The following is a 16,898-nucleotide window of genomic DNA, read 5'->3' on the forward strand; positions in this document are numbered from 1 at the left end:
CCCTTGTCCCTGTGTCTAATAAACTAAAATTTGCTGCTGATTTTGAGATTGTATGCTGTGCCTTGTTTGTTTAAGAAATGCATGCTATTGTTGTAGCATGGAACATGTATTGGACAGGGTTACAGAGTGAATTTTCCAGGAGTCTGACTATTTCAATGAATTAATTCACTATGGATGACACTAAGGCTATTCACTTGAACTCCAGACATTTGCATGTCAGAGAAGTCATGAGGGCAATGTCTTATTACACCCTTGTCATTTTATCCTGTATTTAGTAGTTATTGGCAAACACTAAAATAGAAACCAAGTTAGTCCCCCAGTACCTACACAGACTCCACTGTGGATGGTAAAAAGTATCTAAGTTGAAATCAAAGCCAAGAAGTTCTAGGGTCTGGGTCTCAGCAGTGTTTCCCACCTAGAATTTTGGAAAGTATAATTATTGTTGAAATATGTTTTAAAAACTCTTTCTTCTGCTACTTTTATGCAGGGGTGGCTAGGTCTTATCCCTGTGAGTTCTTTTGTTGATGGTTTAATCTGTGAGAACCACCAGGGGTTCAGGTTTATTGACTTTGTTGGTCATCCTGTGTTGTCCCTATCCTCTTAGGGTCCCTCAATCCACCCTACAACACTTCCATGCCACTACTAGAGCTGCATGTAATGTCTGGCTATGGGTCTCTGAATATGTTTCTACTAGTTCCTTCGAGGAGCTTCTCATAGAACAATTGTGCTAGTATCTTGCCTACAGTGTAACAGACTGTCATTAATAGTGTCAGAGACTGATTCTTGCCCACATATAGGTCTCAATTTGGGCCACTCATTGGTTGGCCATTTCCTTAGTCTTCATCTTTGTCCATGACCAACTTGTAGGTAGGACCACGGTTTGGGTGGTCAATTGCAGGTGTGCAGTTTGGTTTTCATGAACGTAACCCAGCAACTGTTTCCTGTCTATGCATCTCATTCCCTTAACTGGGCTGCCTTGTGTTGTTTCAATGGGAGAGGATGCACCACATCCTGTTTTGCCAGGATAGGGTGATACCCAGGGTGAGTCTTCTCCTTTCCAGAGATGAAGGCAAAGGAGTAATGAGAGGGAAGAGCTATGAGAGGGGAGAAGGAGGGGGGTCTGGACTATCAGGATACAAAGTGAATAAATAGTTTAAAGATAAACAATCAAAATCTTTCTTTGCCAACGGTATGTTTCAGACAAAGCTGGAATCAACAATGGCATACATGTGGACTTTTAAAGATCAAGGTCATAGATGACAGTGAAGATTGTAATCCACCATTTGCACAATGACAGAAAGGGCCCACATATTTTTTATAGATTCTAATAAACCACAAGAAGGTGGTCACTGAATGATCCCAACAACTATGAGGTAATGGTTATATTTTATATACAAGTGACAGGAAGATGAACTCATTTTCATTTATTGATTCGTGCAAGACCATGTTACTAAGAACTTACTCTGCAATGGTCACCTCAGGTTTAATGTTAAGGACAATTTGATTTTACCGTAAGCTAAATTATGCAGGTATTATTGTAATCAACAGCATCACTACATACAAACAAGTCATGTTCTCTAACCATGGACATAGAACTTGGGGCATTTTAAAATAGTGAGATACAAAACACATATATGAATTGACACAGGGCAATAATGGCTGGTAAAGGCAATTAAAAAGTGAAATGGGATAGCACTCAGCACTTGATAGTAAAAGAGGCGATTTCAAGATGGCAGCATCAACTCCTCTGATTATTAATAAATAAATATTGATGTTAATTTAGTACTTTTCATCTTCAAAGCACTTGTGATTATTAATTAGCCCTCTCAGGTCTATTAGAAATATAACTTCCGAAGTTTGCATTTGAATGGAATTTCCATAATGGTGTTCTTTTGGATTCAAGCACAACTGCTTTTTTATTGTACTGTTAATTCTCAGAATTCCTTTTCCCCCAATTCAAGATGCTAAGATGAATGGAACATAAAGAGATAGACAGAACAAAGAAGATGTGTCTCCAGGAAAGTTGTTTTTTTGGGAGTGTAGGGAATCAGAGAACATTTATATATTACCATAGACTGACATTTTGAGTCATTTCCTTTGAATAACTTCAGCCTGGGAAAATATCTTCAAGTAATGGAAGCCCATGCTTGCAGGCAGGCTTTACCTCAGGGGGTGGCCTCACACTTGAGTCTTCTCTCTTCACAGCCTCTGCTTATTATGCAGATACATATTCATCTCAATTCATAGTTTCAAGCAAAGAAACATTTTAATAGTATAAAATTTTAGTCATTCAATTAATTTAAGTTTGTTAATTAAAAACAAAAATACAAAAATGAAACTAAATCTCTCTTTAAACCTCAGAGACTGAAGATAAAGCTTTCAATCCATGATTAAGAACTATGTAGTATAACTTTTTGGGGGGGGTTCGAGATGCAATTTTTTTGGTTTCTCTGTATAGCCCTGGCTGTTCTGGAACTCACTTTGTAGACCAGGCTTGCCTCGAACTCAGAAATCTGCCTGCCTCTGTCTCACGAGTGCTGGGATTAAAGGCATGTGCCACCACGTCCGGCAACATTTTTTATATAGTAAATTTTATTTTTAAATATCTTCTAGTTTGTAGAGAACTTAAAGGAAAGATTAGAGTTGCCCTCATGTCCAAGTGGCCTGGTCTCAATGCTTTCACTCTCCGTGATGTTAATTTTTCTATTATCTTACAATAGATAAATTAAATCAATACATTATACACACAATACAAGGTAAAGTTTATAGTTCCATTGGAATTATTTCAACAGTCAGTGAATATTTCATGTTTTGACATATTGTACAATAATAACCTGGGATGTCAGATTCCCTATATCACAGAGATGATATATTGTAAAAATGCCCATTTACTAGAGGGTCTACCAGTTAGTTTGATCTGAGTATGAACCCTCACTTTCCTCCTAGACACCCTGAGCCTTCAACATAGTTAGGTTCATTGCTAACTAATTTGTACAAACATTGAGACTCTAGTGCTCTCATCTCTTTGATTCTTGATATCAATTTGCCTCCAGGAAAACTGTATTTCAGTCAACATCACTTGAAGAAAAAAATAAGGGTATACAGATTATTGGTGCATGGCATTCTTTGTAGTTCAATTTAATTAGAAGCATGAGAGGCTTTATTAAAATACTTATGGTTTATATACTGGCATACACGCTGAAACCTCTTAGTTAATGACATCACTCTTGTTTCCATGCTGACTAGGGTCGTCAAAAGAGTTCCATGGTTACAGGAGGAGAATCACTTATAAATTGTAGAGTGATAGCTTGCAACTTCAACAATTGTATCAGTTTACAAACACCTGATTTTTATTTTCTTTCTTTGAAAACAAATTTGAAATTTTTTCTGGAGCACAGACCAATCAATACATGGTGCATGCCATCTAGCCAATGTACCACATTCCTTATGGTTCTTTACCCATGTCTTTCTATTTCAAGGCTCCTGGTTAAAAAATGGATGGCGTTTTTTTCCATTTAACTCTCTGTATCATGGATAAACATTACCTGATAAACCTTGGATTCTGTATCTCTGATTGAATTTAAAATTTTAAAGTAAAACTCAACTAGAAAACCAAGATAGGAGGAAAATAAAATAGATAATGAGATTTTTGTATCACAAGGACACAGTTCTGCTCACTCCTCATTCCTAATATATTTGTAATAGTGTAAAGAATATGAAAAGGAGAAAGTATATTTTGTGTTAAAATCTTACACTATAGAATCTGTAACAGAGACAAAGTTTGGAGCTGAGACGAAAGGATGGACCATCTAGAGACTGCCATATCCGGGGATCCATCCCATAATCAGCTTCCAAACGCTGACACTATTGCATACACTAGCAAAATTTTGCTGAAAGGACCCAGATATAGCTGTCTCTTGTGAGACTATGCCGGGGCCTGACAAACACAGAAGCGGATGCTCACAGTCAGCTATTGGATGGATCACAGGGCTCCCAATGGAGGAGCTAGAGAAAGTACCCAAGGAGCTAAAGGGATCTGCAACCATATAGGAGGAACAACATTATGAACACAGTCAGCTATTGGATGGATCACAGGGCCCCCAATGGAGGAGCTAGAGAAAGTAACCAAGGAGCTAAAGGGATCTGCAACCCTATAGGTGGAACAGCATTATGAACTAACCAGTACCCCGGAGCTCTTGACTCTAGCTGCATATGTATCAGAAGATAGCCTAGTTGGGCATCAGTGGAAAAAGAGGCACATTGGTCTTGCAAACTTTATATGCATCAGTACAGGGGAACCCAGGGCCAAGAAGTGGGAGTGGGTGGGGGAGCATGTGGGGGACTTTTGGGATAGCATTGGAAATGTAAATGAAATACATACCCAATTTAAAAAAAAAAAAAAGACAGCAAAAAAAAAAAAAGAACCTGTAACAGATGGCATGTGTTTCAGAATCATTTTCCATTTTTCCTCAAAAACATTATTTGAGTAATTGAAGACCAAGATGCAGGTAACCATGGCGTGAACTTCCATTTTACCAGACAGGAGACATATCTGAGCACATGAGAGGAAATATTAAAACCCTCTTACAGAATTTGAGGTTTGTCTAAAGGCTTGTAGCTCTCTAAGGAAATGAAGCCTGCTTGTTAACTTTCTGTCTCCTTCTCAATAGTCATCCCTGATACCATTTTGTGTCTGGATCAGTTGAACTTATCAGGGCTATCTTAGACTGTGAATGTTCATTGCATGTCCTAATATATTCCATTTTAATTACCCAAACCTTTGCTCACCTCCCCCACAAAGCTTCTGGTTACATTATGACAAAAACTTGTCCATGTTGCCGACTATTTAATTTCTTGTGATAAGCTTCCTCTGGAAATTAATACAGGAGCTGGGCATGGAGGCAAGCAGGAAATCTAGCAAATATGCTATAGATATTAACAATCTTTTTCCAAAGGCCTTGGTGTGTTGAGATTTAAGTATTTCTCTTTAAATCTTGACCAGTAAGGGAGAATGAGCTATTCAGAAGAAAGAAAAAGCCTACTTACCAAAGGAAAGCATTTGCCATCCAGGTCCTTTGAATCACCATTGACTTGATGGTTAGCCTTGATTCTGCCTCCTAATCTGCTGATTTAGATGAGATAACGTTGGATTAAATGCTCTAAACTCTCCTTTGCTACTGGTGTTCCATGGGATGCATAATTGCTAAAGCCAAATTCAGGGATACTGCTTTGCATCACACAATTGGTTGTCAACTACAAGGCACCATAATAACGACTGTTTTTCTTCAGGACACTCCCAAGCATGAATTTCATTAGAAATAATGAGTGCACTTAGTTCCTACAAGGTTTGCCATCCATAAGTACAAGATCTTTACCACTTCTTACAGATCACCTATTTCCTTCCTAAGTGTGTGCCTTAGAGAGCATAGCACTGGAAGGAAAGGGTCAGGTTCAATATTACCATGTTGAATCTTTATTATTATTATTATTTACTTCTACAGAACTTGATTTTCTTTCTTTCTTTCTTTCTTTCTTTCTTTCTTTCTTTCTTTCTTTCTTTCTTTTTTCTTTTTTCTTTTTCTTTTTTTTTTGTTTTTTTGTTTTTTTGTTTTTTTGTTTTTTTGAGACAGGGTTTCTCTGTATATCCCTGGCTGTCCTGGAACTCACTTTGTAGACCAGGCTGGCCTCGAACTCAGAAATCTGCCTGCCTCGGTGCTGGGACTAAAGGCATGTGCCACCACCGCCCAGCGAACTTGATTTTCTTTTCTTGTTTTTTCTTTTATTGAATATTTTCCTTCCTTCTTTCTTTCTTTCTTTCTTTCTTTCTTTCTTTCTTTCTTTCTTTCTTTCTCTCTCTCTTCCTTTTTCTCTTTCTCTCTCTCTCTCTCTTCTTTTTCTTCTTCTTTTTTTTTGATATTTTCTTTATTTACATTTCAAATGTCATCCCCTTCCCAGGTCTCCTTTCCAGAAACCCCCTATCCCATATCCCTCCCACTGCCTCTGTTAGGGTGCTTCTCTACCCATCCACTCACTCCCAACTTCCAGCCATGTCATTCCCCTATACTGGGGTACTTAACCCCCTCAGGCCCAATGGCCATTCCTACCACTGATATCCAACAAGGCCATCCTCTGCCACACATGTGGCTGGAGCCATGGGTTCCTCCATGTATACTATTTGGTTGGTGGTCCAGTCCCAAGGAGTTCCAGGAGGTCTGGCCTGTTAATACTGTTGCTCACCCCAAGGTATAATGCTTTGTAATACAGGTGTAATATATGTCTAACATTGGTGAGGTATATTAAATTTAATAGGAATTTTCTCACTATAATTTGAAATAATTTGTATCTTGACAACTATGTATACATTCTCCAAGTTCCCAACTTTGTAGGCTAAACTTTAAGATTTAGGTATATTTAAGGAATTTGCTTTCTTTTTAAAACTGGTTATGTGTGTACATGTATAATCTGTGTTTCATGAAATACATAGGGAAAGTGTTTATCCAGGCTTTTTCCTTCATGCCAACCTCTCAGTTAGAGTCATTGCTGGCTCTGCACAGTCTGCGACACGTTGGTGGATTTTGATGTGAAACCCTCGCTCATCACTTCACACATGCTGTCCAACTGCAGGAAGGTCAGAAGCAAAAAGTGCTAAATTCTTTAGATTTAAAGGCAAGTTATCAAACTCAGAAGTTGGACTAGAGCCCCAAACCATGCAAGCTATAAAGTCAGCATTTAACTTCCTTTCTTTCTCCACTACATTCCCCACCCCCCACCCCTCACACACTCTTTTTTTATTGCCCAAGGACAAGAGAGCTCAATGCATGAGACTTCAGGGCCATAAACGTAAACAGGCTGGCTATTTCATAACATACAGTTTGTAAGCCGATGACTGACCAAACAATTTAAATTGATCGCAGGAGAGCACTGGTGTGGATGTGAGAAGCAGTCACACACAACATCTTTTTCTTAATTATTAGGACCTAGACAGGTGGCAGGAAGGGAATGAAGAGTGGGGGGTGGAAAAAAAGGCAGGGGGAAGCGTAGTGACACTTCCCATCTCAGGAGGACAAGATTCATTACCTCTGATGGAAAGTCACCAGGCTGCGGTGAGCCTGACATACTCCGTGACAGGAGAAAGTGACATGGCCGTTTGACATTCAGGGCTAGAAGGTTGCCCGTCTGTAATCACTAGTTAAAATTGAATCTTGTACATTGCACCCTGCCAGCGCTGCTCAACTCTTGATAATTATTTGGATGCTACTGTATTTGGATTTTTATTTCCCAGCAGAGAGGGGAAGTTGGATTTATAGTTTACTGCTGGGTGAAGATTGGAACAGGCTAGATCTTTTTTATGGTTAATATGGCAGAGCCAAATAAATCTGGGGATGCTTTTGTCTGCATTTCAATTCTAAACCACTTGGAGGTGGGAATGGAGAGACACAAAGGAAGCAGAGGGCCTGTCTTCACATTTTCTGCAAGCAAGCTACAATTGTAACCTGCTCGTGTTTTTTTTTTTTCTCCCCTTTACTTCATGATGCTATGAACCAGCCATCTGCTCCCAGAAGGGGCTGGCAAAGACTAGTTCACAACTGCTATAGACTAATCTGCCATGTGGCCTGGACTCCTTAATGGTGGAGAACTTTGATGGCCAGTGCCATTTAAACCTCCACTTTCACTTCTGCTTCACTAGAGGTTCCTGGAAAGGACCTGAGAAACATTTGACACATGGTCAGTTTAGGACAATTATTGGCTGACGTTGCACTCTGTTGTGTAAACAGGAATTCTATGATAGTAAGAAGAAAGTTCTTCTGTTTTGTTCCTTATAAGGGGTCATGGAAGATTCCATTTACCAAAAGAGTACAGGGTGCCTACTCATTCTTCCAAGTCTTGGAAGATCTCACGCTTCTAATATCCATGTTTTACATGATATTTTGAGAAATACATCTAAGCTATATGCATACAGAAGAAGATGTGATTATTACCTCATTTCAACAACAGATTAACGGTTGCCAGTTCTAGAGAAATGAGCTGTGCTCTAGAAGCAAAAAATATGTCCCATAAAGATACACTTACAACCAACTTGCTCAATATCTACATGTCCAGACCCAGAAATGCACAGATATACATGAGAATACATTTCCAGAAATCATTTATGTATGTATGTATGTATGTATGTATGTATGTATTTATATTTTTGTCCATAAAAGAGGAAAGCAAAAACAAAACAATTCCCTTTCCTAGACAGAGAGATATGGCACACCAAGTGTCTTGTCAGGGACGTCAGGAGATCAGATCTCAAGGATTCACATTTTTGGTTGGTGGTCCCATCTGGATTTGTGACTTACATACCTACTACTGCTGACCCCAGTCTAGACAGTGTTGGAATTAGGATACTCACTTGCATGATTTAACATGAAACACACGAGCACAAGCATGGGAATATGTCAATTGCAATAGCCACTGCAGACACTTCAGATTAGTCAACCCCTAACCAGAAGATGGCCTGTTAACCAAGTGGGCACAAAGGAGTATGCTGCATCACTGGTGGTAGTCTGCCTTCCTCTGTTTCTTTATGGCCTTATTCCTAGAAAGAGCATGCTTAGTGTTAGACTCCATCTCAGTGGTAGGATGAGTGCTGCTGTGACTGATTCCCTCCCTCTTCCTTTATTCTATAATAGTATGCCATTCCTACTTCCATTCCCCTCCCGCCTACTGAGATGGCAGTTTGATGATACAACTCATGAGAAGTCATCTGTATCTTCCAGCATTGCTTACTATCAAAAAATAAAAGAGTCCCTGGAGTATTGTGTTGAGTAACATAGACATATACAAGTCAGCATGAATAGATTTATAACTTGCCCTGGTACCAGCAAAGGGTTCACTGAATGGGTACCTTAAAGAGAAGGTTTCGTGTCCAAGGCCAGAGTTTCTAAGCAGAGCAGATGTATTTGGCTTTAAGGCCACAAAAGGAGATTTGCAAAAAGGAAATGCACAGTGAAGAAATAAATGAAATAAATAAAAGATATAGCAAGAAGGGCAAAATTAGCCTGTAATCTCCTAAGAATGACAGAGTGAAGACTAAGTTGCATGCTATGTTTGCTGAAGTAATTTCCTTCACAGGCTGGGAGCTTTCTGGACTGGAAGATATCACGTAGCTAAATGCACAAATACATTGGTTGGATCATATTTTAGCCGCCCTTAGTTATAGACACTATGTTAGGAGTACTACCATTGAGTTCTGGACATACATGCGTTATGGTTCCTTTACAGGAATAATTTCACCTCATTGAAACCACAGAGACAAAAGGCCAAACTCAGTCTATGCCAGGGTTTGTTGGCACTGTTGCTCTAAGGTTCTGTGCAGGGAACTTAGGTCCAGGCATTTAGGACTATATTCCGTCTTCTGACACAAAGTGAATTTCACTCACCCTTTGTGATACATAAAAATAAGATTTTCCACCTTAGAATTTCTCTTGACTAGCCAGCACATGTAATTTAAAAAAATAATAATTTCCACCCACTTTATCACTCATATAGACACACTTACACTCTTTTAGTGTTTGGTTTTAAAATCCTTTACATTCTCAACTAATACACACGGGTTGAATATGTAATTATATAGTAGAAGTGAGATACTTCAGAGACTTAAATCTTAATCTTTATGAACTTCAGAGGTCAACTTGGAAAGCACATGGTACTTCTGTTTATTCATTCACACACTCTCTATCTGGAGCCGTATGTGTGCGTGTGCATGTGTGTGTGTCTGTGTAGTATATGTTTATGCATTGGATAGACCTATGTGTACCACAAGGACACCTTAGAGTAGTTGTTCTACTTTCATTCAGCTGCAGTATCCAAAAGTAGCTGGGGCGACAAAAGAATGTATAAGAATGTATTTGGATTAAACTTACAGGTCACAATCTATCACTTATGGAAGTTGAGGCAAAAAATAAAGTAGAAACTGAAGTGGGAAACTAGGAGAATCGATATTTTTCAGCATTCTCTCAGGCTCATGTTCACCTAGCTCTCTTAAAGCAGCTGATGGCCACTGGCCTAAGTAAGGATGGTGCTACCCACAGTGGACTGGATCCTCCCAAATTAACCACAACCACCAAGAAAATCTCCATGAACACCTCTTATACTGTTCTATTGCTCCCTGTCTTAAACCTTTGAGAAAAGTTATTTCACATAGCTTAGACCTCACTACATTTCATTTAGCAATCAAGACATAACAATCCTCTAGTCTTTGTCCCTCAGGGTTCTGTTACTGGCGCTCATACCATGTCAGTTTTTACAAGGCTACAGAAATCTAAAAATCAACCCTTCTAATGGGCACCAAGGCTCTCTTGTGATCAGCCCATTACAATCTCATCACGTTATGTCTAGGCCATCAGATTGATGCTGCTGTAACTAGGACATAGGAACCACCTTTCAAAAGAATCAAATTGCCTTTCATATTTCCATTCTAAAATGTGTGCCATCAGATTTGTCTCTATATTTTCTGTATATTTCAGGTATTAAGGTATCTAGAGCCTTGTTCTGTGTCAGATCTCAACTGTAATTTCTCCATAGTTATTGATGCACTCAGCATCCAGGAAGATTGAATAGAAGTAATTTTAGCATGGCTGTAGAGATATGGTTAATAACATGCATTTTTATTAAGAATCCTTTAAAGAATCCAAGATCACTTACCAGTATCCATTTCAGGTAGCTACCAAATCCTTATAACCCCAGCTGAAGGGGTTTGACACACTTTTCTAACCTTAGTAAGAGCTCCACTCACAAGCACACCCCTTCATTGCACACATATACATAATTAAACATACAAATAAAGTATTTTAAGGAAATATGTGACTTTACCATGCAATAAAGAAGGATTAAACAGAACTTGAGGTGTTAGTTGTTGCCGAGAGCTGGAAAGCATGATCTTGGGAAGTAATGCTTTTTCATAGAAAATGCTTAGGATACATGATAACTTTTACTTTAATTTCATTACTAATATGATTTTAATCTGCATGCTAGTATTTTTGGAAGTATATTTATTTACATTGGAGCTAAATGGATTCAACATCCTTCCGAACAATGGACCTAATGAGAGAAGCTGTGACAGACTCAGGTGAATTCCAAAGATTGGGCCACTGGGTTTGGATAGATTTTTTTCTTTGGAATTTGTAGCTAGGATGCAAGGAAGATTTTGTTTGCTATATAGGGTTCAGGGTCATTGCTGGATACATCAAGCAAAAGTCTCTTTTTCCTCCCTCCCATGCCCTGTCTATGCCCTCTGAGATGTAAAAGAAAGCATTTTCGCTCTGCTTTCCTGGAGGTTGTTAATTCACATGCAGGGGGGAAAATGTAGGTTTCCATTTTCTGCCAAGCTCTTAATCAAGGTGATTTTCTGAAAACGCAATGGCAGAAAATAAGCTCTTTTATTTTGAGACCAACAATAGTTTTTACAATGTTCTGCAAGGCTGAAACCCTCCTTAAAATGTCGGGGAGACAAAACCCGCTCCCACCTGAAAGGCCTCTTCACTTGCCTTGAAAGGATTTTTTTTTAAAGCTATTCCCCTTAAGCTGCTTTTTCTTTCTGTGCAACTTCCCAATCCCATTCACAAACTGTTGCCATGGTAAATAATTATATCACAGATGAAATGTGTACACTTCCTTTTCATAGCTGGAAGAGAAATTGTGGAGGGAAGGGGGAAAAATCAAAATCCTTTAAAATTACAGGGGAGATAGCAGAGGAAAGATTGCCGCCTCGTTAACATAATTAGCTCCATGAATTATAAATTGGTATTAGAACTTGCTCTTCATGACAAAAGGAGTAATTATATTTACTCATGTAAAATTAAACAATACCAAAAAATTAATGGGACTCACCAGAAGCTCTCTTGACATTATCATAAAATTCAGAGATCTGAATATCCTACAATCTGAAGTGATTTAAGCAGCATAAGCTTTAATACTGCTCAAATTTGCTATGTAGAAATATATCTCTTGGCTATTTTATAATTTAAATCTTATGTTTAATATTCACTGGAAATATACATAAACACACACGCGCATGTGCACGCATGGGCACACAAACACACACATACACATGCACGGGGACACACACATACACACACCACCACCACCACCACCACCACCAACAACAACAACAACAATCAAATAGCCAATAACCAAAATGGGTTCCTTCTAGACTGAGCCACAGAACAGACAACTCTTAAGCCCAATAGGACAGGGCAAGGGCATAACTTTCAAATGCATCTAAAATATTGAAGCTGTCTCCCATATTGGGTTCTTGGTGTGGGTAAATTTGTTAATGGTATAAATAGTCTAAGTATATTGTATACATATGGAAATTTTTCAAAGCATAAAATACATGGGCTACTCTGAGACATTTGTCTACTAGATATGTTGACTTAGAAAGAGTTGCTGTTGCAATAGGACTTTAATATGTCAGAACAGCAATGCATCAAGCAATTTGTATATATATAACCTGGTATGTCTCTGACCAGCCAGTGTCTGAGGTCAGGGTTAGAAAGGTAAGAAATACAGAATAGAGAAGAGACACTCTTTGTGTCCCACTCTGTAAGTCTCTCTTTGAGTAACCAAAGGTAATTTTAGTCTTTATAATTTTGTGGGATAATGTTTTACACCCTATATAACCCCATAACTTTTGTTCTGCTGGTACAAATTATCCTCTGGAAAAATTACTCTATGTATTGTGCTTGTCTTTTGTTCTGGTTTCATATCGGTTGAAGTAATAAAGTACCCAGACAAAAAGCAGCTTGGAGGGGGAGGGGTTTATTTCATTTTACAAATTTAGGTTATAGTACTTCACTGCCAGGCAGTCACAATGGCAGGGGCCTAAAACAGACGGTCAGATTTTATCCACAATAGAGCAGAATGCATGAGGATATCAATGCCCACTAGGTTTCTTGCTTGGTAACTTGTTTCTCTACTCTTATAAAGCTTGGAATGTCCTAAGAAGGGCACGGTGCTGCCAACCCTGGGTTGAACCTTTTTACATAAATTCATTTAAGACAATAACCAACAGACATGCCTACAGGCAAACCCAATATGCAGAAAACCTTGATACTCTCTTCCTATTCAACTCAAGATTGTGTCAAATTTATAGTTGAATCTAACAATTCACAGTTTCTTTACCAATTATAAAAAGTATTATGGGCCTTCCTGTTTGGCTGTTTCTTGTGTAGTGAATTAGCAATCCATTTTGTGCAGTGTACATAGACTTAAAATCATTCATGTTTTACATGGAAACTAATTTTGTAGAATATAACTAACTTCTAACTTTTGTAAAATTTTATAGAATACTTATTCCTTTTCATTTGTTCCTGTGATCATAATTCCTTCTACTGTCTTCTCCCATTAGATAAAGTGTGGTGGGTAGCCATTTAGATTGATCTAAAACATTAGGTTTCTTATAACTTTATTTGTTCAACTCTGTGAATTCAGAAAGATGCTTGAAAAGAATGTGGAATTTTACAACTATTGGACAAAATTAGATTTTTTTTTTTTATTCACTCAGCCTTTGAGACTGGTGCTGCTGCTTAGTGGTGGTGGTGTTGATGGTGCTGGTGATGGCGCATTGGTGTTGATACTCCTGGTGCTGCTGGTGGTGCTAATGCTTGTCCTGGTGCTGGTGCTTGTGCTGGTACTGGTCCTGGTGCTGGTACTGGTTCTGCTGTTTGTGCTCATATTAGTGCTGGTGCTGATGGTGGCAGTGTTGCTGCTTGTACTGGTGGTAGTGCTACTGGTGATGGCACTGAATGTGCTGGGAGTAGCCTGTGCTGGTCTTTGTTTGTGTGGGATCTGAAACACATACACACAACACACACACACACACACACACACACACACACACACACACACACACCTCTATATTGCATGATTTGAATTCCAGAAATAATGCTTTCCAGAGTTCATGACTCCTAAGAACACAGACTGCCATTTGGTGATGTATTAAAATAATTTCAGTGAATCTTTAAGAAAATAATGAAATGATTGGGTAATATTTTTTTCTTTCTTTCTTTCTTTTTTTTTCTGAGAAGGGAAAGGGCAAGATTGTCTAAGATTACTCCTCTGTGCGCATGGAACAACAATGGATCAAGCTTCTATTTCCAGCCATGCTTCTCTCTACAGATATTCCTGTAGCCCATTCATTTTGTTATATCTGATGTGCTCTATTTAGTCTCTCAATTTGCATCTCTAAATATTAATGGAGCTAGTTGACTGGACGATCTAGCAGATGCTATGCCTCTGTAAAGAAACAGTGTTTTGACTTTAGGGGGCAAATTAGGGTCCCCTCATAAAACAGAGGATGAACTTGTAATAGATAAACATGAAAAGATAAATAAAGGGAATACTAGTTATACACACACACACACACACACACACACACACAGATAGATATAGGTATAGGCATAGGCATAGGCATAGGCATAGGCATAGGCATAGACATAGACATAGACATAGACATAGACATAGACATAGACATAGACATAGACATAGACATAGACATAGACATAGATATGAGTCATCATATAAGATGACTCTCAGAACTTGAAAATGGAAGTTTGTGAGGAAAGTCCCTGGGCAAGAGTTGAGACATTTGGCAGGAGAGTGTGCTGTTTTGAGCAGAAGAAATAAGCCAAATCTAGAACTTTACTTCCTTCTCATCTGCATCCAAAGTAACTCAAAAGGCAGGTGACCTTTCATTTACTGCATTAATATTGATGGTGTACAGCACAAAGAATGCTGCAGAAGTAGAAAGATCACATTCAGAGAGACAAATGAAAACGCAGCCTACAGAGGAGCTGTGACCATGAGACAGTTTGAGAAAGATTAATATTTTTCCTACCATAAAAATTATGGTTTTTTTCTAGTGGAAATTTCTCATCAGTATATTTGAAAGGTTATAATTTCTGAAAAATCTAGTGAAATTTGTCTTGTGAACTACGGGGCTATCTCTTAGATATTACTGAAAGTTAAATGCATTTTAAATAGTTGAATGACACAGGGAGCCAAATATTTTTTTACTGTTTTTTTTTTTTTTAAATAGACCTTCTGCCTGTTACCCATTATGACTCCTCATGAATTCAAGTGGATGTACTTTCTTTGGCATAGAGTTAAGATGTGAAGGCTTGATGCCCCAGGGTGGGAGTATACCTGGAGGATGCCCTCTCAAAGGAAAGGGGGAGGGAGGAGAGGGGAGGAGCTCTGCAAGGTGAGCATGGGAGGGAGCAACATTTAAGACGTAAATAAATAAATAATTTAAAAACAAATGTAAGTGCATGTCATGTGTGGAATTTGTGTATGATAATTCATTTGGTACTTACTTTTCAAGCCAGAATGAATACTTGTAACAATAAATATAATTCCATACTATTAACAACTCTTAAATCATTCATATTTTGTGATATATTATGATAAATTCTTGATTAAAATTATTTAATGTGACCCAATTAAAAACTCTATGAAAAAATAGAGTTTTAGTGTGCTAGTTGAGTACAGTGAGGTTGGCTGGATATGGTGGCACAAGCCTATAATTTTAGCGATAAGGAAGCAGATGTAGGAAGATCTTATGAGTTCTAGACCAACCTGATCTACCTAGAGGGATCCTGTCTTAAAAACTCATATAGGTAGTTAGATAGGTAGGTAGATAAAGATAATAGGTAGGTTTGTATATAGACAGAGAGAGAGAGAGAGAGAGAGAGAGAGAGAGAGAGAGAGAGAGAGAGAGAGAGAGGGGGGAGAGAGAGAGATGATAGATAGAAAGGCAAGCAGGCAGACAGACAGACAGATAAGATATATATGCAAGCCCAAGGGACCTGAAAAATTACTCTGACTTGCCAAACTAGTACCAGGACATACAGTAATAACAACTGTAAAATACCAAGTAGAGAATTTTGACAAACAGTATTAAAGATATGACTAGCCTGAGGCTATCTGGGGGAGAGGGATATAACAAAGAATGAATCTAAATCTACTGGTTGTGTGTGTGTGTGTGTGTGTGTGTGTGTGTGTGTGTGTGTGTGTGAGTGTGCGTGTGTGAGAGAGAGTGGGAATAGTGCTTTTTTTTGTCCTGACCACATACCTGCTACCAAGCAAATAAATGTTTATATTATTGTATATATTATGAATAAGCTATGTAACTCTCAAACAAAAAAAATCAGGAAGAAATTGATTTTAAGTTTTTCTTTTTTTTTTTATCAACCTTAGCTGGTTTCCATCCTGTGCACTGAAACTAGGAATTCAGCCTCCATTGTTATCAAACCCAAGGTCAGAAAAGCAAGCCTTGCTGATGCCAAGACACATTTGCTCCCAGAAATAGTAGATTTGTAAGCATTCACAAATCTCCCAAAGAATAAAAATCTGACTCCACTTTTCATATTTGACACAATGGCTGTATGCACATCTAACCTTTCAATTGGCTGGGCACTGAAACCCTTCTTCTTACAGAAAATGCTCCTGGAGGTTGGAATGGCATTTAGAATGCCTCCTTGCCTTCTGGCTGAAATACACATCAGGTCCAGCTTCAAAAAAGGAGTTATTTTTTTCTGTAGCCTACTGACTTCTATTAGATCACCCTGGGCATTAATTTCAATTTTCATGATGCTGTACCATAGGAGGGAAAAAAGAAAGAAAGAAAAAAGGGAAGTTTAAAAAACAAACAAACAAACAACCCCCCACCCACCCACACACACACACACAAATCCTCGCATGTACCATAGCTTAGCTGCCAACTGTTGGAGGAAAGAATTTGATTTCTATCGAATACTGCACTTTGGAATGAAAGAAAACATTGTCTAAATGAAGCTGCGCCTCTCTGTCACCTATGCCTATATGACTGTGAAATCAATTATATGAGCTCTTTC

Source organism: Mus musculus, chromosome 18 (assembly GCF_000001635.26).
Source record: "Mus musculus strain C57BL/6J chromosome 18, GRCm38.p6 C57BL/6J".
Taxonomy (NCBI): domain Eukaryota; kingdom Metazoa; phylum Chordata; class Mammalia; order Rodentia; family Muridae; genus Mus; species Mus musculus.